Below are 24088 nucleotides of genomic sequence, written 5' to 3' on the forward strand. Positions count from 1 at the left end.
TTGAACCAACCTCTGCTGGCTTCAGACTATTCCTCTGCACCTTCCTCTCCCCTCTCAGCCTTCATAGAGTTGAAGCGAGTTAGGGCCTTGCTCTGGATTAGGCTTTGGCTTAAGGGAATGTTGTGGCTGGTTTGATCTTCTCTCCAGACCACTAAAACTTTCTCCATATCAGCAATAAGGCTGTTTCACTTTCTTATCATTCACGTGTTCACTAGAGTAGCACTTTTAATTTCCTTCAAGAATTTTTCCTTTGCATTCACAACTTGGCTAACTGTTTTGCATGAGAGACCTAGCTTTTGGCCTATCTCAGCTTTCAACATGCTTTCTCACTAAGCTTAACCATTTCTAGCTTTTGATTTAAAATGAGAGACATGTGCCTCTTCCTTTCACTTGAACACTTAGAGGCTGTTGTAGGGTTATTAGTTGGCCTAGTTTCAATATTCTTGTGTCTCAGAGAATAGTGAGGCTCGAGGAGAGGGAGAGAGATGGGGGAACAGCCAGTCAGTGGAGCAGTCAGAACACACACAACATTTATCAAGTTCGCTGATTTGCATGGGCGTGATTTGTGGCACCCCGAAACAATTACAATAGTAACATCAAAGATCACTGATCATAGATCACCACAATCAATATAATAATAATGAAAACATTTGAAATATCACAAAATTACCAAAATGTGACATAGAGACATGAAGTGAGCAAATGCTGTTTGAAAAATGGCTCTGATAGACTTGTTTGACGCAGGGTTGCCACAAATCTTCAATTTGTAGAAAACGAATTATCTGCAAAGCCCAATGAGATGAAGTGCAATAAAATAAGGTATGCTTGTATTGCCATTTCAAAATGCAATCCGCATAAAAATGAATAATATATTTTATATTCTTGATTTGTACTGAGTGTTCAAAATCCAGTATATAATTTCATACTTACAACAAGTCTTGATTTGAAAATTAAATTTTATCAGATATATTTGAGGTGTATTTAGATTTTATAAGACTTGTAGTTGAAAAAGAAGGTTCACATACTCAAGCTGTTCCAAACATACCTTAAAAATTTCCAATAACTGAATCAAATATCTGTTTTTAAAGTTAAATTTACACTAATTAAAATTAAATCATACCAATATCCCATCCTTTTTATTGCTAGTAGTATTCTATTGTATGGATGGACCACAGTTTGTTTATCTATTTATCCAGTGAAGGACTTTCAAGCTGTTTCCAGTTTTTGGCAATTGTACTAGAACAGGTATAATTATTTGAATACAGGTTTTTGTGTGAAGATAATGTTTCTTTATTTTAGGGTAAATATCTAAGAGTGGGAATGCTGGATCATATGGTAAGTCTATGTTTAACTTCATAAAAAACTGTCAAACAGTTTTCCAGAGTAGTTGAATTATTTTGCATTCCAATCAGCAATATATGAGTGTTCCACTTGCTTTGTATTCTTGCCAGCCTTTGGTATGGTGAGTAACTTTAATTTTAGCCATTCTAATGTGTGTGGTGTGGTGCATTTCCCTCACAGCTAGTAATGTTGAACATCAGTTTGTGTGTTGAATTGCCTCCCATATATCTCCTTTGGTGAAATGTCTGTTCAAGTATCTATACGTGTTTCAGAATTGATAAGATGGATCCCTGTGGGAAATAACATTATTAACCAGAGTACAGTGCTTTTGGAAAGGTTCCTTTGCCTTTGGTCTTACAGACTATTAATTTCCAAAGTTACTTAGGTCAGCACCTTTCCCCCATCTCAGTTGTTTCCTACATTTCATTCTCCCAGTGAGGTTGTTTTATACATTTGTAGAACTGTTAAACTGAGGCCTATTAAAATTTTAAGAGTTTATTTGAGCAAAAATCGATTGGAATTAGGCAGTGCCAAACTGGAAGTGGTTAGAAGCACTCCACCAACAGAAGCTAGGGGAAAGACTACAGAGAAAAAGTGGAAGCAAAGCAAGGAAATTATTTGATTCGCTATAGCTTATGTGGTTGCCTTATTTGGGAAAGCCTGGTTGGCTGTTTGTGATAGTCCTTATGTTTTGATTTCTTAATCTTGAGGCATTTCAGGCTTAGGTTTTGGTTTGCTTACGTAGGCTTCTAAAGCATTAAATCCACCTCAGTCTAATGGCCTCCTTGTTTAACTGATTTAAGAACTCAGATTATTTTGTCATCATCTGCATCTCATTCTGAAATCTCTGGACCACCTAAGTTACTTTCTAGAAATTTGCATACATTAAGGTTCATTCTTTGGGCCGTAAAGTTCTATGGGTTTTGACAAATGCATAGCATCATATGCCCACCATTACAGTATCATAAGGAAGAGTTTCATTACTTTAAATAGATCTTCACCTATTCAACCTTCCCCATCCCCAATCAAACCCAAATACTGATCTGTTATTGTCTCCATAGTTTTGCATTTTCCAGAATATTGTATAATCGAGATCATAAATCATGTAAATTTTTTAGATTGGCTTCTTTTACTTAGCAATATGTATTTAAGATTCATCCAAATCTTTTTGTGGCTTGATAGCACATTGCTTTTTATCATCAAATAGTATTCCCTTGTATGGATGCACTATACTTTGCTTTTCCATTCATTTATTGAAGGACATCTTGGCCACTTCTAGTTTTTGGCAATTATGAGTAAAGATGCTATAAACATTTGGATGAAGTTTTTTGTATGGACGTAAGTTTTCAAATCAGTTGGGGAAATATCTAGGAGTACAATTGCTGGATCAAATGGTAAAACTACTTAGCTTTGAAAGAAACTGTCTAATGTTCTTCCAAGTGGCTATATCATTTTGCATTCCCAGGAGAAATGAATGAGAGCTCCCGTTCCTCTGCATTCTCACCAGCAATTGGTATTGTCAGTTTTGGGGATTTTAGGGTGGGGCCCTAATCCACTATGGCTACTGCCCCTATAAGAAGAGGGAGAGACCCTAGGGGTACATGCACACAGAGAAAAGACCGTGTGAGGTCACAGTGAGGAGGCAGCCATCTGCTAGCCAAGAAGAGATGCTTCAGGAGAATCCAAACCTACCAACACCTGTTCCTGGACTTCCAGCTTCCAGAGCTGTGAGAAAATTAATTTCTGTCATTTAAGCCATCCAGTTTATGGTATATTGCTTTGGCAGCCCTAGCAAACTAGGGCTAGGTTTCATAGGTTTTCTATGTTTTCTTCTAGAAGTCTTCTTTTCAATTTGATATTTATGTCTTTGATCCATTTTGAGTAAACTTTTGTGACAGGTGTAGGTCTGTGTCTAGGTTCACTTTTTTGCATGTGGATGTAGAATTGTACCAGTACCAATTATTGAAAAGATTGTCCTTTTTCCATTGATTTGCTTTTGCACCTTTGTCAAAGATCAATTGATTATTTTTGTTTGAGTCGTTATTATTTTAATATTTAAATAAAGGAATTTGAGTTAAAATTTAAAACTAAATATTATCTGCAAATATGATAATGATCCACTTAGCTCAATTTTTAACTATAAGGCTATAAACTGATCTGTATAACTTATTGAATCATTTATCTCTATTGTGATTTTTTTTTTTTCATAGATGAGGTCAGACTGGTCTATTCCTTAGAAGAGAACACTTCAATTTAAGAAAAATACCAATTACTTAGATTGGCATTTGAGGATCCTGCCCTAGGCCAGAATTTTATATGTGATCTTTCTGTTCCGACCATAGGCAATTACAAAGTCCTTACCTGAGAGACTTCACGGGGGAAAGCTGCCCTCCCCACAGATTTGGTGGGCACACAGCCAGTGCATTCCAGTCTCTGAAGTGGGTTGCAGTCAAGGACACAGCACCCATTCGACTCCCCACCTCCCAGCCCTGTCTGCATTCTTAGGTTCACCAATGCAAAACGTGAGCGTTTTATAGTTGCTTTGATCACCTTTTTTTTGTTTTGTTTTGTTTTTGTTTTTTGTGAGGAAGATCAGCCCTGAGCTAACATCCATGCCAATCCTCCTCTTTTTGCTGAGGAAGACCGGCTCTGAGCTAACATCTATTGCCAATCCTCCCCTTTTTTCCCCCAAAGCCCCAGTAGATAGTTGCATGTCATAGTTGCACATCCTTCTAGTTGCTGTATGTGGGACGGGGCCTCAGCATGGCCAGAGAAGTGGTGCGTCGGTACGCGCCTGGGATCCGAACCCAGGCCACCAGTAGCAGAGTGGGTGCACTTAACCGCTAAGCCACGGGGCCGGCCCTGCTTTGATCACGTTTTGTCCTTTCTTCCTATTTCTTTGATTCTCCAGATTCCACCTGGTTAGGTAAACATTCCCATGGTTTTAAATTTTATTTATTTATTTCCCCCAAAGCCCCAGTAGATAGTTGTATGTCATAGCTGCACATCCTTCTAGTTGCTGTATGTGGGACGCGGCCTCAGCATGGCCGGAGAAGCAGTGCGTCGGTGCGGGCCCAGGATCCGAACCTGCGCTGCCAGCAGCGGAGCGTGTGCACTTAACTGCTAAGCCATGGGGCCGGCCCTCCCATGGTTTTAAATTTTCATTTTCTTCACATTTGGCGTGAGAAAATTTGTAAGAATTTTCCGGAAATTAGTGACACATTTTCAGAGATCTATTTCATTTGAGTGTTATGAAACTTACAGTAGATACATTTCAAGTGAACATAGACTCATTTATAATTTCACTTGCATTTATTGCCAGGATCTATGAACTTGCTGCTTAATGCAATCTTATGGTATTTTTAAAAGTATTTGTTCCTTTACGTCAAATTTCTTAAAGCTATAAAGTATTGCATCCATTTGCAATCCCCCCAAAATTCTACAGAATTTAAAGCTCAATTTACTTGTGATACGAGCTCAACACAAGGTTGACATAAAGGAAGCCATATTGTAAAAAAGAAGCCATATTGTAATTTTGAATGACCTCTGATTAACTAACCGAGCTGGATATGCACCCTCCAGGAGGTATACATGCTTTATGGATTTATGGCCCCTGCTTGAGTATAAGCCTCTCAGCTGCGATAAGATGATAACTTTTTTAAGTTCCCCAGGAATGTGATGACCCCCGGACAGAGACTCTATACTGGTAGCCATCATCTACGACAACTGAAAGATCTGGTGTGACGACTCCCAGTCTGCAAGGGCAGGGGTCAACATTCCTGATCCCCTCCTCTATAGACCACTAGTCTTACATTACTGCTTCAAGATTCTGTACCCCTTTAAGATGGTTCTTTGGGATGCTAGTCCACCATCTTCTGATCAGCTAGCTCATTGCTTAATAAAATGCACTTTCTCTGCCACCATCTTTCCTCTTGATGGATTGGCTTTTTTCTCCTGGGGAGCATATCGTGCCCCTTGCGCAGTAACTTGGAGAAAATTTTTTCCTAATGCCTCAGCACATTCACATAACAGCTGCTGGGCTCTCCTCCAAACAGTTTAGTAACATGAAGACCTGGAAAAAGTGCTGCCCAGGGCGCACTCTATATACCAGGCCCAGAGTTTGTCACTTATAATTGACACATAAGCTTCCGCAGATTATTTTATAAGTATTGATTCCAACTCCATCATTGAGTAAAATCTGTAATACTTAAAAAGCTGTTATATATTTATCCAGCTGACACCTGCACACATGAATACACAATATTTCAAAATGGAAACATATTTGCAAATTCATTACAGAAACAATCATCTCTCTCATATTGAATTTTGCAGCAAAAATCATAGTAGATAAAAGGATAACAGGTTCTGTGCTGCCTATAATGCATGCATTTGAGTTTATAGGATGAGGCTTTAAATTATTACAACTTAGAATTTTAAATACTTGAATATAAAATAGCTTTAGCTAATACTTTCCTAAAATGTTGATAATAACATGCCCACAGCCACACACAGACACACACACACATATACATATTTAACTAAATGCTATTCTATAGCAAGTCTAAGCTCTCACAGGGGGCAAGCTGACTGTTAACACAAATAGAGTATGGAATGTGATTGGTATGGATCTCTCTGATCGATCATTAGTGGAGATGCTATCAGTTGGTAAGATGGTTTCATAAAACTATGTGACTCCCTGCCATTATAGAATTCACAAACTAGTAAGGGAGACATATAAATAAAGTTATTAGAATAGAAAACAATAAGTATTTCCAGTTAAGCACAAAAGGAATGAGTCAGAATGAGACCATCTGGAAAAATCAGATGTGCTCACAGAAGAGGAGATCACTATGCTGGATATTGAGGGAAAGTTCTGTAGCCAAACAGAGAGAGTAAGGGGCATTTTGGGAAGAAAGTATATTCTGTGTAAAGTCATGAAAGTGTGAAAGATTAAGCTCTGTTTGACAGAATATGAGTAGTTTGGTATGGCCGTAACATAGAATACAGTGAGAAAGAAGCCTGTCTTACTGACGATGAAATAAAGTTCCAGTGAAAACAAAGGTGGTTGGAATATCGTGCCATCATCCAGCACTTAAAACAAACTTTTAACATTTTAGGGAGTTTCTGCTTGTTTGTTTTTGGTTTTGATATTTAAACTGAAATATCTAATTCAGTCAATAGGCAAGTGTTCACTGAGAAAAGTACAAGAGAGTACAAATAAAGTATATGCAATATATTTGAAGGAACTCCATGAAGGATCCATAACTATATGATTGACAACCACTTTAATTAATATATGTTCAGTATGAAAATGATATCAGGGGATATCTAACTATATAACTGACCAGCCCCAAAGAAAACACCTGTAGGCCTGCATGTTTGAGGGTCCCCATCAAAATAGCCAGAAAATCTCAGTGAGATTACCCTTGAGAGAAGTCTACCACTCAGTAAGCTACAGCCACCAATGTGGATCTTCTAATCTGCCTTTTAGTGTGAGTCTTAAAAATGAAAGGGCAACCAAGGATCACCAGACATTTAAGAAAAGCTTTTAACGTGAAAGAAAGGTACCCAAATGAATAAATAGGAGAAAGTCTTCAGAGGAAACAGAGAATGTAGAGAGTAGTAGAAAACTTCAAAAACGAATGACTGGGAGTACCAGTCCCAGCGTGGTGCCGAAGTGATTTCCCACTGGACTGAACTTCCTGTAGATTATGCCTATACACCTTGGCCAAAATATGAAAAATAACTACCTGAAGACATTAAAGAGTGAAAAAAATTAGGCAGATTCTGGAGGAGAGATGACATTTGGAAGAAAGAATCCTTCCCCTCTTTTAAATAGCTTTTAATGACTTCAAGAATTCGTGATTCCATATTAAGAAAAAAAAGTAGGTTAGAAAACAGTGTGTGAACTAGAATACAGTTTTGTAAAACAAGGGTATCTAAGTACTGGAAAAAAGTCTGGAATGTTAAGCACTATGACTAAGTGACACGACAGGTGTTTTTATTTTATTTTTTGCATAGTTCTATATTTTTGAATTTTTCTATAATATTATTTTTGTCATCATATTTTTAAAGTATTTAAAACTTTTAATACATAAAACTACACTGGTGATAAAATTATATATAACTATTAAGTTCTTTTTTCACTACTAAAATGAAAAAATACTGACCACATCAAACATTGGTGAGGGTGTGGAACAATTAGACCTCTGAAACACTTCTGGCAGGAATGTGAAATGTAGAATTTGTTTGGAAACCAGTTTGGTAGTTTCTTAAAAAGTTTTAAACATACACCTACCATATGATCCAGCCATTCCATTCCTAGATATTTACCCAAGAGAGATGAAAAGATTGTACATGAATGTTCAGAGCAACTTTATTTGTAATGGCCCCAAAGTGGAAGCAATCTAAATGTCCATCAGCAGGCAAATGGAAAAACATATTGTGGTTTGTCCATACAATAGAATACTTCTCAGCAATGAAAAGGAATGAACTACTGATATATACAATAACATGAATCTCAAAATAATCATGCTACCTAAAAGTAGCTGGACAATAAAGTGTATTATTCTATGAGTTCATTTATATAAAATTCTAGGAAATGCAAAGTAATGAATAGTGTCAGAAAGGAGATCAGTGATCCCATGAATGGGATAGAAGAAAAGAGAAATTATGAAGAGACAGGAGGAAACTTTTTGGGGAAATAGATATGTTTATTATTTTGATTGTGTGATGGTTTCCTGAGTGTATATGTATGTCAAAATGTGTCAAAATGTATCCAAATGTACCATTGAAAATGGGGTGTTTATTGTATGTCAATTACACCTCAACAGACTAATAGATTGAAAAATCAGAGAATTCCAAGTGGAAAAAATAAAAATAAAACCAAACTTTGACTCATCATAATACAATTACAGAAGGCCAAAAAAAAAAAAAAAAAAGAGCAAATCTTGAAAGCATCCAGAGAAAAACAACATATTTGTATAGTTGAATAAGATAACAGAACAAGATATTTAGAGTTCTGAAAGAACAGAAAAAAAATTCTGACAACCCAAAATTCTATATCCAGCAAAAATGAAGGCTAAATAAAAGCAACTCTAGATAAGGAAAAGAAAATTCGTCAGTGGCAGACATGCCCTTTGAGAAATGCTAATGTGAACTCTTCAGGCTGTAGAAAAATAATGGTACATTGAAATTCCATTTTCAAGAAGGAATTAAGAGCACTGAAAATAAAGAGGGATAATTTTGTAATGCTAAAAGGATCAGTTTATAAGGAAGACAATATTTATAAGTGTTTTTTCTCTCATACGAGCTTCAAAATTCATGAAATAATACTGATAGAATCAAAGGAAGAAACAAACGATTATATAATCGTAGTTTAAGATTTTTTAGCACTATTTTTCAGCAACTGATAAAAATGGAAAAAGAAAGTCAGTAAAGACATAAATGGATCTGAACAAACTATCAACCACCTTGACCTAAATGATACTTATAGAACACTGCACTCAGCAACTGCAGAATACACATTCTTTTCAAGTGCATGTGATATGGTCACTGAGATAGATCATACTTCAGACCCTCCAAGAAGTCTTAATAAATTTAAAAGAATTTAAAGCATACAAGATGTGTTCTCTGAGCATAACAGAATTAAATTAGAAATAAATAACAATATGACATCTGGGAAAATCATTGAAATTACAGAAAACTCCTCTGATTTCTTTAGCAAAGAAGCCACTAAATCAATTAAAAAATATTTTGAACTGAATAATAGTGAAGCATAAAACCATAGAGCTTTTAAAGGGAAACATGAAATTATATCTTTGTGATTTGTGGGAAGGCAAAGTTCTGAAATGTAAAGCATTAACCATAATAGAAAAAATTGATGTTAGAATTAAAAAACGCTTAACAAAAGGCATCATTAATAAAAATGGATAGGCATGCCAGAGATTTGGAGAAAATATACATTGCAAAACATATATCTGACAAAGGATTGGGATGCAGGGTATATGAAAAATCCTACAACTCAATAACAAAAAGATACCTCATTATTAGTATATAGAAATGCAACTGATTTTTGTATGTTGATTTTGTACCCTGCAACTTTACTGTATTTGTTAACTATTTCTACTAGTTTTTTGGTGGATTCTTTATGGTTTTCTATATTTACAATTATGTCATCCACAAATAGTGACAGTTTTACTTCTTCCTTTCCAATCCGGATCCCTTTTATTTCTTTTTCTTGCCTAATTGCTCTGGTTAGGACTTCCAATACTATGTTGAATAAGAGTGGTGAGAGTCTTGTTCCTGTTCTCAGAAGAATGGTTTTTAGTTTTCCACCACTGAATATGATGTTGGCTGTGGGTTTGTCATATATGGCCTTTATTATGTTGAGGTGCTTTCCTTCTATATCCATTTTATTGAGAGTTTTTATCGTAAATGGATGTTGGATCTTGTCAAATGCTTTCTCTGCACCTATTGAGATGATCATGTGATTTTTATTCTTCATTTTGTTAATGTGCTGTATCACATTGATTATTTGAAGATGTTGAACCATCTCTGCATCTGTGGAATAAATCCCACTTAGTCATGGCGTATGATCTTTTTAACATATTGTTACATTTGATTTGCTACTATTTTGTTGAAGATTTTTGCATCTATGTTCATCAGTGATATTGGCCTATAATTTTCCTTTTTTGTGTTGTCCTTGGCTGGCATCAGAGTAATATTGGCCTCATAAAATATACACACAATGGAATACTACTCAGCCATAAAAAAGACAAAATCATGCCATTTGAACAACATGGATGGACCTTGAGGGTATTATGCTAAGCAAAATAGGTCAGAGAAGGGCAAATGCTGTATGATTTCACTCATATGTGGAAGATAAACTAAGAAACACATAGATAAGGAGAACAAATTGGTGGTTACCAGAGGGGAAGGGGTGGGGGCGGTAAAAGGGGTAAAGGAGCACATATGTATGGTGACAGATAAAAACTAGTCTATTGGTGGTGAACACGATACAGTCTATACTGAAACTGAAATATAATAATGTACACCTGAAATGTACACAATGTTATAAGCCAATATGTACTCAATAAAATAATTTTTGAAGAAATAAGTGAAATTAAAACAATTAAAAACAGCTCAATAAAAATGAGCAAATAATTGAACAGACACATCAACAAGCACATGAAAATGTGCTCAACATCACTAGTCATCAGGGTAATGCAGATTAAGACTACTTAGACATACCGCTACACACACATCAGAATGTCTAAAATTAGAAAGACTGTCAATAGCACATTTTGGTAAAGATGTGTAGCAACTGGAAAGCTCACATATTGTTGGTGCAAATGTAAAATGTGACAACTATTTTGACAAAAGATCTAGCATTTTCTTATAAAATTAAACATACAACGTATGATTCAGCAAATACCTAGATCCATTTCTAGGTATTTACTTAAGAGAAGTCAAAACATATATACACACAAAAAGACTTGTATAAGAATATTCAAAGCAGCTTTATTCATAATAGCACAAAGTGGAAAACATCACAGAGATCCTAAAATAGGAGAATGGATAAATAAGCTGTGGCATAGTCATACAGTGGCATACTACTCAGCAACAAGAAGAATCAACTATCGGCATGCGACAATATGACTAAATCTCAAAAACATTAACTTGAGCAAAAAAGCCAGACAAAGAAGTGTACATACTATACTATTTTATTTTTATGAAGTTCTAAAACAGTCAAAACCAGTCAAGGATGGAAAAAAATCGAACAGTGGTATTCTTGGTGTGGGATTAGGATTGCTGATTGGGAAGGGACATGAAGGATCTTTCTGGGGTGACAATAATGTTCTATAAAAATGGGCTTTGAGTTATACAAGTATTTGCATTTTTCAGAACTCAGCAAGATTTATGCATTTAATTGCATGTAAATTTTATATCAAAAGAAAAAAATCCTAAATTATTGAACTCTAGTTGATGGCAAGAATGCTGAAGTACCTAGGGAAAGCATACACTTGTCTGCAATTTACGTTAAAATGCATAAAAATGTGTGCTATATCAAGGTAAGAATAAATATGTGAAAAAGCAAGTAGTATAGTAAAATGTTAATGCTAGAATCTAGGTGATGGATATATTGGTATTCACTCTAAAATTCTTTTGATTTTGCTATATGTTTCAAAACTTTGAGGATAAAAATTTTCAAAATCTAAAGTAATAAAATCAACATCTTTAGAGAAAAGAGAAAACATAGCATTGGCATGTGCTGGGCCTGCAGGATGCTGGAGCCAGAAGCATCTGCATTGGCGACCGAGACTATATTAGGGATCTTGGAAGCACTGCCAACATGTCTTTCATTCAAGAAGTCACTAACCACCGCCTGGATGTAAACCCTTCACGAGAACCAGAGGTCTATACAAGTGACAGAAAGTGGCCTCAGCAGTGAGGCTGAGCATCTCCAAGTCACTGTTGGAGCCAGTTTACCTACTGGTTTTGAGCAAACAGCTGCTGATAAAGAGAGAGAGAACTTGAGATCATCATGCAAAATCAGCAAAGACTGAGCAAGATGTATTTTCACATTTCAGTGAAAAGTCTGGCTCAGGTTCATTGTATGAGATCAGTTGATAACTTATTTGTGATTATTCAGGAGTGTAAAGATTACCAGTTCAAAGAAACAAAGGAAGAAGTTCTAAAGGATTTGGAAGAATTCGCTGGGAAATTCCTATGCTCAGACCTTTTAAAAGTATGGAAAATTAACACTAGTTTCAAGAATAAAAAACAAAGTGCCAAAAGATAAATCAGAATTCAAATAAAGAGAAAATTGATTAATGGACAAGGAGACAAAAAAGACGACAGAGACATTAAAAAAGAGTTCACTAACAATGCCTTAGATTCACAAATCTTGACTGTTATAAAAATCTAGCCATCAAAGAAGAGAACATCAGTAGTTGATGATTTGGCATCTTGCCAAGGTAACACTGCGGAGAGTTCAAAAGAAGAAACTGATCCTCAAGTGCTAAAATTTAGAGTCACATGCAGCAGGGCAGGAGAGAAATATTGCTTTACCTCAAATGAGGCTGCAAGAGATTTGGGGGGTGCTGTTCAAGATTACTTTAAGTGGAAGGCTGACATGACCAACTTTGATGTGGAGGTTCTTTTGAATATTCATGATAATGAAATCATTGTGGGCATCACATTGACACAAGAGAGTCTCCACTCAAGAAATAGCATACATTTTGTACTTACAACTCTTAGATCTGCTCTCGCCTAGGGGATGCTCAGGCTCTGGGTTCCTCAGCCTACTGATAGAACAGTTGATTGATGAGTGGAACAGGGGCAATACCACTAGAGGGGACTACTGAACAGCACAACTGTTATTATATCGTTGATGATAACAATTCAACTGCTGTGAATAGAGCAGTAAATAACATCTCATCTTTATTGACCAAGAGCCAAATTAAAGAAGGCAAATTGTCCTCGGGCTTGCCCGTAGATGCTGTTCAATGGGATATCTGCAATCTGCCACTGAGAACTGGCTCTCTGGATATTACTATAACTGATGTGCCGTTTGGAAAAATGAAGAGCTCCAAGAAGAGAAACTGGAACCTCTACCCAGCTTGCCTACAGGACATCAATTAGTGGAAAGTACACAAGGAATGAATTAAATGAATAAGATTGAAGCAGGGAAACAAAAAGTTATATGAGGAAATGTTTCCTTCATTAATGAGTACATGGCTCAGCTATGATTATTATATGACAGTATTAATGTCAAATTGAATATTAACCAAAAATGATATATAACTCCATTAGGTGAATTGAGGAAAGGGTACATAAGAAAACTAAATCCTCCTCTTCCTTAGTATGAAAGTCAATAGACATTAGTATTGAAAAAATCAAAAAACAATAATAAATATCACAGTTTAGGAATATGATGGTAAATACTGGAAGAAAATGTCTTGAACACCTTTTCTCTGGAGAGCACAAATCAGAGGTGAGGAAGAAACCAGAGGACAGTTTTTTTCCCGTTATCAGCCTTGTAAAGTGATTGACTTTTCAATAAATAAATAAGAAAATAAGATTTAATATGCAGTGATGTTAATGGTATTACTCAGATGACTCTATTTGTTGAGAAAATTCATTCCTCTAGCTCAAATTCATATTATAAAATATAATAATATTAATATTTTTCTCCATGGGAATACTATGGAAAAGTTGAGCTTATTAGCCAGACATTTCTGAGTATAAATTTAAGTGAAGCAATGTACATTTTACAATGAAAATTTTTTTTTTTGCATATAAGAAAACTCGATGATGTTTTCTAGAGCTCTCTCCTCAAGAAATTTACCAATGCTACTGGAAGTATAAAAAGTACACAAATTTACCAAGGCTACTGGAAATATAAAAATAATGGAAGAAATGTTTGTGGAATATTGAATTTATTTGGAAGAAATGGTTGTAAAACTTGCCTTATTATGTTCAGTATAGATCTAACAAAATATGTCATGGACATAACCTGTTGCAGGATTGAGTTCCATAAAATACATTTTTGAACAGGTTTCTCTAAGCTCAAAAACATCACTTCTGTCCCATCATCTGCAAAACAAAACCTAAATTTCTTATCTTGACATTTATGCTTTCTGTGCTCTATCCCTAACACTTAATTCCTAGGTAATTGACTACTATTCTACCTGTGTACCCTTCAGTAGAGTCAAACTGAGAACCCAGCACTTCCTCATAATCAACCCTTTATTTCTTGTCTCCATGACTATTTTGTATGTTTGTTTTTTCTTTGCCATTGACAGCTAGGTATGTTCTTCTGTCATCTCTAAAATTCTTTTACCTTAAAAATTGTTATTTTATCTTAAAAGTATTTTTATATTTAAATTTATACCATTTAATTTAAATATATTTATGTTTAAAATTATTTATTTTAAAAATTATCTTTAAAATTAAAAAGAATTAAAATTCTTTTATGTTAGAAATCAACTATCTGTTAACCTGACATCTCTTTCTAGCTATTATCTGATCTCGAGTCTATCTTTTACCCATCTGCTCCTTGAAACAACTGAAAGATATTTATTAGGTTTAATTAGGTCTTTGGCTACCTTTGTAAAAAAATGTCAGTGGAGAGCTAAAAAGTTATAGAGATAACTATAGCTAACTCTTATAGAGATGAGTAAGAAACCAGAGAAAGCAAATGGAGATCTTTCTAGACTAGCAGTCAGTAAACTTTTTCTGTAAAAGGTCAGATTTCGGGCTGATTGTTGGATTGAATTTTTTAGGCTTTGTGGGTCATTCTCGTCTACAATTAGTCAGTTCTGCCCATGCAGCCCCAAAACAGCCATACGCAATACACAAGCAAACAGGTGCAGCTGTGTTCCAATCAAACTTGGATTTGGCCCAAGGGATGTAGTTTGCTGACCTTCATTCTAGGCTTTCCTAATAACACCACATAAGCCTCTTCCCAAAGTTACATCAGAGGTCCTATCTTCTACTGGAGAAAAACAGTAGGAAAGAGGACTCTTGGAGCTGATGCAATGCTGGAAAACTCACTTGAGCCCAAAAAGTAAATCAATAGAACACAAAATAATACAATAATACCTAATGTTGAAATCACAAAATTAAAAATCTAGTCAAATTCTCTGATTTTTTCAATTAGAAAATTTATTAATTTAATTTTTTACTGAGGCCCAGAAAGGAGTGGTGACAAAGACACACCTGGGACGCAGAAGGTGCTCAGCACATTTTTGAAGAATTATTAACTTGCTCAAGGCAATACGAAGTGCATCTAGAAGTACAATTCAGGTTTCCTGACTCACATTCAGAGTATTATTTCCACTCCAACAAGTCAATACCACAGGGAAGATATTTTCCAAATGTATGAGCTAGCAGGGTTGTCAACCAGGAGAGGCCAGGTTATGCTGGGTAACAAATGGCTCTCAACAACTTGGTTTTTCATTTAATCAACATATCCGCATAAGATGGGTGACAGCTCCCCTCGTTTTGTTCTTTCAGGGACACAGATGATGGAGGTTCTATGTTGACTTGTGTATCCACAATCACCACTGCAGATGAAGCATAGAGTTCAAGGGTCTTGTATCTGCAATTAAATGTTCCAGCCTGGAATTGACACACATCCTTTCCTCATACAACCCACTGGCCAGATCTAGTGGTAGGGCCAAGCCTAATTTAAAAGGGCTGATTGACATCAAAAGCAAAAATAAACAAGTGGGATTACATCAAACTAAAAACCTTCTGCACAGCCAAGGAAACTATCAACAAAATAAAAAGGCAACCTACAGAACGGAAGAAAATATTTGCAAATCATATATATTTGATAAGGGGTTAATATCCAAAATATATAAAGAACTCATACAACTCAATAGCAAAGACACAAACAATCTAATTAAAAAACGGACAGAGGAACTAAACAGACATTTTTCCAAAGAAGACATACAAATGGCCAATAGATACATAAAAATATGCTTGACACTATTAATCAACAGGAAAATGCAAATCAAAACCACCAGGAGACATCACCTCACATCTGCTGGAATGGCTGTCATCAAAAAGACAAGAGATAAGTGTTGGAAAGACTGTGGAGAAAACGGAACCCTGTGCACCTTTGATGCAAATGTAAATTGGTACAGCTATGGGAAACAGTATGGAAGTTCCTGAAAAAATTAAAAAATAGAAATACCATATGACCCAGCAATATATATATATCCAAAGGAAATGAAGACAGGATATTGAAGAGATATCTGCACTCCCATGTTCATTGCAGCACTATTCACAATAGCTAAGGTATGGAAAAAACCCAAGTGTCTGTCAATGGATGAATGGATAAAGAAGATGTGGTATATAAACACAATGGAATGTTATTCAGCCATGAGAGAGAAGGAAATTCTGCCTTTTTTAACAACATGGGTGGACCTTAAGGGCATTATGCTAAGTTAAATAAGCCAGACAGAGAAAGATAAATATTGCATGATATCACTTACATCTGGAACCTAAAAAAAAGTCAAACTCATAGAAACAGAAAGTAGAAAAGTGATTACCAGGGGCTAGGGGATGGCGGAAATAGGGAGAGGTTGATCAAGAGGTTGATCTTACACTTTCAGCTGTAAGATGAATACGGTCTGAGGATCTAATGTAAAACATGGTGACTCTAGTTGATAACATTATATTGTATAATTGAAATTGCTAAGAGAGTAGCAAAAAAAAACAAATATGTGAGGTGACGGATGTGTTAATTAACTTTCACATTGTATATGTATATAAACCATCATGATGTACACTTCAAATATCTTACAATTTTATTTGTGAATTATACTCAATAAAGCAAAAAAAATAACAAAAAGGCCGGAAATTACAATGTTCCTGTCTGTCTAGAATAAGAGTGAAACCAGATATTTCCATATCATGAATGCTATGTGGTAGAAAAATTATCGAGTTAGTGGTTGATATGTCTACCATATAGATCAAATCTGTTTGGGTAAGAATTTTCTTTCTTCTCTTCATGTTTGAAATAAAATAACAGTCTCCTACTCTCCTGTAAAACCATAAGTGAGGTCCAAAAGTTTAGTTAAGTAAAATGTAGGGTTGCAAACCATATTGCAAACAAACTTTTCCAGTCAGTCTTCCAGTTATGGTGTGAAAAAAAAGAAAACAATGACTTTCATTAGATGTGTAAGAAATTAACTGAGTACTGCTAGCAGAATACGCACCTTTCCATACATGAGAATGGTCATGAGGCAATCATTTCCTCCTCCCATGCCTCCCAGAAGAGAACTTAATTTGGCCTTCCTTGTTTGAGAATGGATGCTGTGCAGGGGAAGAGAGCTAACTGCTTATCACGCTATCTCCAAATTCATATTATTGTGGGCCACTATTGCCAGGTTTGCTGTATGGGCCGTGTGGTGAACCTCGATCAGTTTGTTTCAATTTAAACAAAGTGTACTGTGTGCCTACTAAGTACAAAATATTGTGATGTGTGTAAGGTATGAAAGGGTGGTAAGAGGATAATGACAATACATGTCATAATAGCAGAATAAGTAGTGTCATACAGATTTCTTTTCCAAGTTTCCATTCTTGTGCAGAGTCAGATCCCTGAGACATGGCTTCTCGGAGCCTGAACACCCTCAGACGTGCAAATTATCTACTCTAGACGAAGAGAAAGCTTTTTGCAGTATTTTGCTCAGATTGCCTCTTTGAACCTAAAAAAGCTGAGAGGTCTATGTGGAGAGCAGCAAGTCGTGTGGCTGAAGCAGAGACAGCGTGGAGAGAAGGCAAGGAGGGAGGAGGTACATGGAGGGGGCATCCGGCCAGCACTCTGGCAGTGTCCCACGGTGGGAGGAAGAATGTATCTGCGTTTCTTTTCTCCTTCTTCCTCGTGTTTACTTCTCTCTCTTGTCATCTCTTAACATCCTTGCTCCTGGCCTGTGTAACCACTTGGTTGGGCAGGCAATTCTTTCCCTGTGTCTGGGCCACAATGGACAATAACTATTTTGCATGTTTTCTAGGGCACAGAGATTCTTTTAGGTAAAATCCATTTATCAGTAGAATAATTACACCTGAAAAGTAGTGCTATGATGTTGCCAATGTTACATTGTCCTGCTGGGGACTGAAGAAAGGTCATTATTCAAATATTCATAGGTAATACAAAACCAAAAGTCTAATAGTTATTATTCCATTTTATTTATTTATCACACGATTACATAGTACGTGCTGTGTGTCAGACATAGTTCTAAGCATTTTTATAAATAGTAACTCGTTGGATCCTTATACCAACCCTACAGGGTAGGTTCTATTATTTACATCCTCGTCTTACAGATAAAGAAACTGAGGCTCAGAGAGATGAAGTAAATTGCCCAAGGTCACACAGCTAGTAAGGAACAGAGCTGGCAGTCAGACCCAGATAATCGGTAGAGCCCCTACCATTAATTGTTATGCTATGTTGCAGTATGGTGACTAATGAAGATAGGTGAGAAGAGTTTAATAGCTCATCGTAGTTGCTAATTTGATTTCCCTGATTTTCTTTATGGTGCCCAGCATCTGGGGAGTGTTTAAAGATTGCTCAGGTGCTGAAAATGTCGGGCATTAAAGGGTCTGGCAATACAGATAACTTGAAACCCTCCAGCTACAAACACCAAGAATTGCTCAATAAATTATAACTAACATCCTTATAAATGCATGGCTGAACTGCAAGAAAGGCAGGGAAATTGCCTTGGGCCAGAAATGAAGAAGGAACTGAAAATCAGGACAGTGAACTGCAGAGCTGACACTGTGTCTGCCTTGGGGTATTTATCACTTTTAATAATATGGGGGCTTGAATTTAATACCAGTGTAGGGAGAGGGAGAGTTAGAACTGAGACCCACACCTTTTATAGAGCTACCCTTTCAGTATGAGTGAGGATTAGGGCAAAGGGAACTCTCAAAATTGTGGGAAGGATTATAAATTTATACAACCACTGTAAGCAGCAATGTGACAATGTCTCATGAATTTGAATATGTGCATTCTTATGACCAAGCAACTTCTTTGCTAAATTTATACCCTGGAGAAACTCTAGGCCATGGGAAAATCAGACATGGACAAGAATTTTATTGCAACACTGTTTGCATTAGCAAAAACTCAGAACAGGAGAGTGGATAAATTAATTGTACTATATTCGTACAATGAAATATACGGAGAAGTGAAAATCAATGTACCGTAGACATGTATCATCAGGGATGATTCTCAAAAGATTCGGTTTTGTGAAAAAGACAGACGAGTTGCAGAGTATTTGTAGCATTAAGCCTAAGCACCGAAATGTAGAGAATCAGAAAGAATTGTAAAAAATTGTAATTCTTAACCTCAAGAAAGAAAGAAACCAGAAAGCACTTGTAATTATCCCTCTCAAAGATGAAAGCTACACCAACATTGCAGGTGTATTGGCTTCCTTTGGGCCTAACACTTACCTTGCAGACAGACCCTCCAACAGGTTCCACAGCACAGCAAGAAAGATGGATGGTGGTTTTTATTAAAAACGATTAAAAAGCTATTAAACTCTTCCTACTTGGAAATATTCTCATAATCTCATTTATTTCACCAAGATTCAGACAACTCACTGTAGATGTAGCTCTGCTTTCTCTCCACACGACATCTTTGCCTCCTTGTGGCCTGGCCAGGTCTCTCATTTCCTGAATCCACACATATGCAAAGTCATTTTGCTTTTAAACTCGCATTTTTGGCCCATCATGCTGCTCACCAAATAAAGGATCCTCTTTAGGATCTGTTATAACTCTGTGTGTGTGTGTGTGTGTGTGTGTGTGTGTGTGTGTGTGTGTTGTAACAATATTTTTTCTTGGTCAGACAATTAAAAAAACAAAAATAAAACAGGAGTCAAAGAGAACCTTGGAACTGACAAAATTTAACAGTTATCGTTATTTTTTAAAATAACATCTTTATTGATATATAATTCACATACCAAATAATTCGCCTATTTAAAGTGTACAAATGAATGGTTTTTAGTATATTTACAGAGTTGTGCAACCATCAGCATGATAAATTTTAGAACATTTTCATCACCCCTAAGAGAAACCACATACCCATTAGCAGTCACTCCCCATTCCCCCACCCTGTTTCTGCTCCCCTCCCTTCACCCCTGCAACCCCCCTCCCCCATTCCCTGCCTCCTGCTCTCCCATCAGCCCTAGGAAACCACTAATCTACTTTCTGTCTCTATAGATTTGCCTATTCTAGATATTTCATATCAGTGGAAGCATACAACATGTGGTGTTCTATGACTGGTTTCTTTCACTTAGCATAATGTTTTCAAGATTCCTCCATGCTGTAGCATGCATTGGTACTACTTTCATTTTTATTACCAACCATATTATATTGTATGGACATACCACATTTTATTTAGTCTTTCATCAGGTGATGAATATTTGGGTACTTGAATTATTTCCACTTTTTGGCTATTATGAATAGTGCTGCTAGGAACATTCATGCATAAGTTTTTATGTGGTCTTGTGTCTTGATATATACTCATTTCTTGAGTATATACCTAGGAGTGTAATTGCTGGGTAATATGATAACTCCATATTTAACCCTTTAAGGAACTGCCACACTGTTTTTCAAATTGACTGCACCATTTTACATACACAGCAGCAGTGTATGAGGGTTTCAATTTTTACACATTTTGACCAACACGGTTATTATCTATCTTTTTGATTATAGTACAGCCGTCCTAGTGGGTATAAGTGGCATCTTGTTATGGTTTTGATCTGTATTCCCTAACGGATAATGATGTTAGGTATCTCTTTGTGTGCTTATTGGCCATTTGAATATCTTCTTTGGAGAAATGTCTCTTCAGCTCTTTTGCCTATTTTCTAATTGAGCTATTTGTAATTTTTACTATTAAGTTGTAAAAGTTCTTTATATATTCTAAATACAAGTCCCTTGTCAGATATATGACTTGAAAATATTTTCTCCTATTCTGTGTGTTGTTGTTTAACTTTCTTGATGATGTCCTTTGCATCAAAGAAGTGTTTGTTTTTGATGACATCCAATTTACCTACTTTTTCTTTGTTTATTACTTAATTCAGTGTCATCAAGATGTACACCTATGATTTCTTATAAATTTTTATAGTTGTAGATCTTACATTTAAGTCTTTGATCAATATTGAGTTAATTTTTGCATATAGCATGGTGGCAGTCCAACTTCATTCTTTTGCATGTAGATATCCAGTTGTCCAACACCATTTGATGAAAATACTATTCTTTCCCTATTGAATTATTTTGAAACTCTTGTCTCAAATCAATTCACCATAAATATTAAGGCTTTATTTATAGACCCTAAATTTGATTCCATTGATATATATGTATGTTCTTCGGCCAGCACCACACTGTTTTGATCACTGCAGAGCTTTGTAGTAAGTTTTTAAATCAGAAACGTGAGCCTTCCAACTTGGCTCTTCTTTTTCAAGATTGTTTTGGTTATTCTAGGACTCTTGCATTTCCGTATGGATTTTAGGATTAGCTTGCCAATTTTTGCAAAGAAGCCAGTTGGAATTCTGATGAGAATTGTGTTAAATCTGTAGATCAATTTGTGGAGTATTATCACCTTAACGATATTAAGTCCTTCAATCTGTGAATACAGGATATCTTTCATTTTATTTAGGTCGTCTTTAACTTCTTTCAATAATGTTTCATAGTTTTCAGAATATAAGTTGTGCACTTCTTTTGTTAAATATGTTTCTAAGTGTTTTATCTTTTTGATACAATTATAAATATAATTGTTGTGTTCATTTCCTCTTTGGGTTGTTCATTAAAAATGTATAGAAATACAACTGATTTTTGTATATTGATCTTCTATTTTGCAACCTTGCTAATTAACTCATTTATTAGTTCCAATAATTTTTTTTAAGTGGATTCCTTAGGATTTTATATATACAAGATCATGTCATCTGCACATAGAGATAATTTTACTTCTTCTTTTCTAATCAGGATAATTATTTTTTTCATTTTCTTGCCTAATTGCACTGGCTAGAACCTTCAATGTTGAATAGAAGTGAAAAGATATTATTTTTTTTAGCCTATGTTTCTCTTTGATTTTTTCTTTCTTATGACTAGTGGTAAAGTAGTAAAATAAAAGAGCTTGCATCTTTTTTCCTTAGAAGCATTAAGAAAAGAGTGATTTGGAGGAAACCAAACACTGCCCTACAGCTATTGTCTGAGAAGTACTAAAAGGAGAAAGAGTAAATGGTGACCGTGAGCAGCATAGAAGAAAGGAAAACAAACTGGGGCTCTCCTGCCTCTTCCAGGAACCAAAAAGAGTGCAGAAGACTAATCTGGGCTTGAAACCATGTGGCCTTGGAAATTAACAGTATGAAAGGTTCTTTCATATGTGGAGGTTCAGTATGTGGAGGTTCTTTGTCGAAGTATAAAGCTTATTCTTTTTAGAATATGTATCAATTTATGTAGGATTATCACACAATCAAGAGTGCTTTAATGTAATTAGATCTCAGAGTTTTGGCTGCGGGAGAAACTTCATTTAAAAAAAACCCCAAACTTCTGTCAGTTGTTTTTGTGTAATTCATGCATATCAAAAATCAAATTCATCAATATCAGGTATTAAATGATTTACTTACTTCTTACTTATGAGAAGGGAATACAATATATTGTTTTAAACTTGGTCTGGGCAGCTTATGATATGATAATGTTTTTTCATCTTGAGTTTGGATATGTATCATCTAATAAAATTTTAAATATACTGTCAACAATAACTTTTAAGTTAGGGTTTTTTTTTTCTCTACATTCCTTTCCTTTTTGTTTTGTTTTGTTTTTTGGTGAGGAAGATTAGCCCTAAGCTAACATCCGTTGCCAATCCACCTCTTTTTGCTGAGGAAGATTGGCCCTGGGCTAACATCCATGCCCCTATTCCTCTACTTTATATGTGGGACACCACCACAGCATGGCTTGCATATGTCCACTCCCACGATCCGAACCTGCGAACCCTGGGCCGCCAAAGCAGAGCGCCGAACTTAAGGATTACGCCACCGGGCCAGCCCCCTTCTCTTTTTGTTTTTAATATTGGCATTTAAAGTCCATTAAAATATTAAATACTAACCAATAAAAATACATCATTTAAATCTCTAATTTTTCATAAGTAGCAGAATGGGGAAATGGGAGCTATTTTAGACCGAGGTAAGACAAATGAAAAAGTCAATCTAGCTTTTTTTTTGGCCAGAGATTGCTTACCTTTAAAATGAGGAAAAGGAAGAGGAGGTAATATGGATTATCTCTGAGATATCTTCTAGCATAATCAACAACAATAATACAGTTAATATTCATTGAGTACTTACTCCTTGGCAGACACTGTGCTAAGTACTTGACATATTCTCAAGTTAACCTCACAACAACGTACAATACAGATCTATTAGTACTGTTTGATTGTATATCTGAGGGAGCTGACGCTTGGAGAGCAATTTGCAAAATTTGCAAAGTTAGTATGTAGTACAACCAGGGATCAAATCCATGGAAGTCTGTTCTGTGTTGTTTTATGAGATGGTCAGTTGCATAACTTCCTGAGCCAGAAAAGGCTCAGGAAAACAAAGTTTATTACACTCACAGGTCCTAGAGACAGGAGGCACAGCACACCACACAGGGGCACATGGGGACTCCTCAGGGTGGTGAGGAGGCAGAAAGCAGGAGAGAAGGGAAAGCTGAGGCTAGACCTTTATTGGGGTTTTCTTGGGAAAGTCAAGGGAGGGCAGGATGAACAGTTTGGGACTGGCTACTTTACAGAACTTCAGCGGGCTCCTAGCCATAGGGGTGGTCCTTTGTTGCCCTGGGATGATTACGGCAAAGGGATGTTGCCTCCCGGGGTGGGGGTGTGTGGGCCAGCTAGAGGAGGTGGGTTCTGGATTGTCAGTGTGCATATCAAAGGCATGCTCCTGCTCTTTGCTCTCCAAGAATGGGCTAGCCCAGGAAGGGGCAGTCTCTCACCAGCCAGAAAGGTTTTTAAAAACCTTTGACATCTTAAGATGTCAAAACATCATAATATACAGAAAATAAAAAAATATAAACAAAACAAGGTCTAACTCCAGAGCCCATACTTTTAAGCATTTTCCGACATTGCCTCTTTTATTCTAATTTTTTAAATTATTTATTTATTTATTTTTTTCCCCAAAGCCCCAGTAGATAGTTGTATGTCATAGCTGCACATCCTTCTAGTTGCTGTATGTGGGACGCGGCC

The 24088-nt window shown here is 36.1% G+C and overlaps 1 long non-coding RNA gene and 1 pseudogene across 1 annotated transcript in view; both read left to right on the top strand.

The window, feature by feature from the left end:
- Nucleotides 1–22219, top strand: part of LOC131396541 (uncharacterized) — a 49439-nt gene extending 27220 nt beyond the window's left edge. Inside the window, exon 3 of the long non-coding RNA XR_009216580.1 lies at nucleotides 22008–22219. This is a non-coding gene — a long non-coding RNA (uncharacterized LOC131396541). The remainder of the gene's footprint in view (nucleotides 1–22007) is intronic.
- LOC131396540 (tRNA (guanine(6)-N2)-methyltransferase THUMP3-like) lies at nucleotides 11541–13068 on the top strand (annotated as a pseudogene).
- Nucleotides 22220–24088: the final 1869 nt, after the last annotated feature.

Source organism: Diceros bicornis, chromosome 33 (genome assembly GCF_020826845.1).
Source record: "Diceros bicornis minor isolate mBicDic1 chromosome 33, mDicBic1.mat.cur, whole genome shotgun sequence".
In the NCBI taxonomy this organism is placed as follows: Eukaryota; Metazoa; Chordata; class Mammalia; order Perissodactyla; family Rhinocerotidae; genus Diceros; species Diceros bicornis.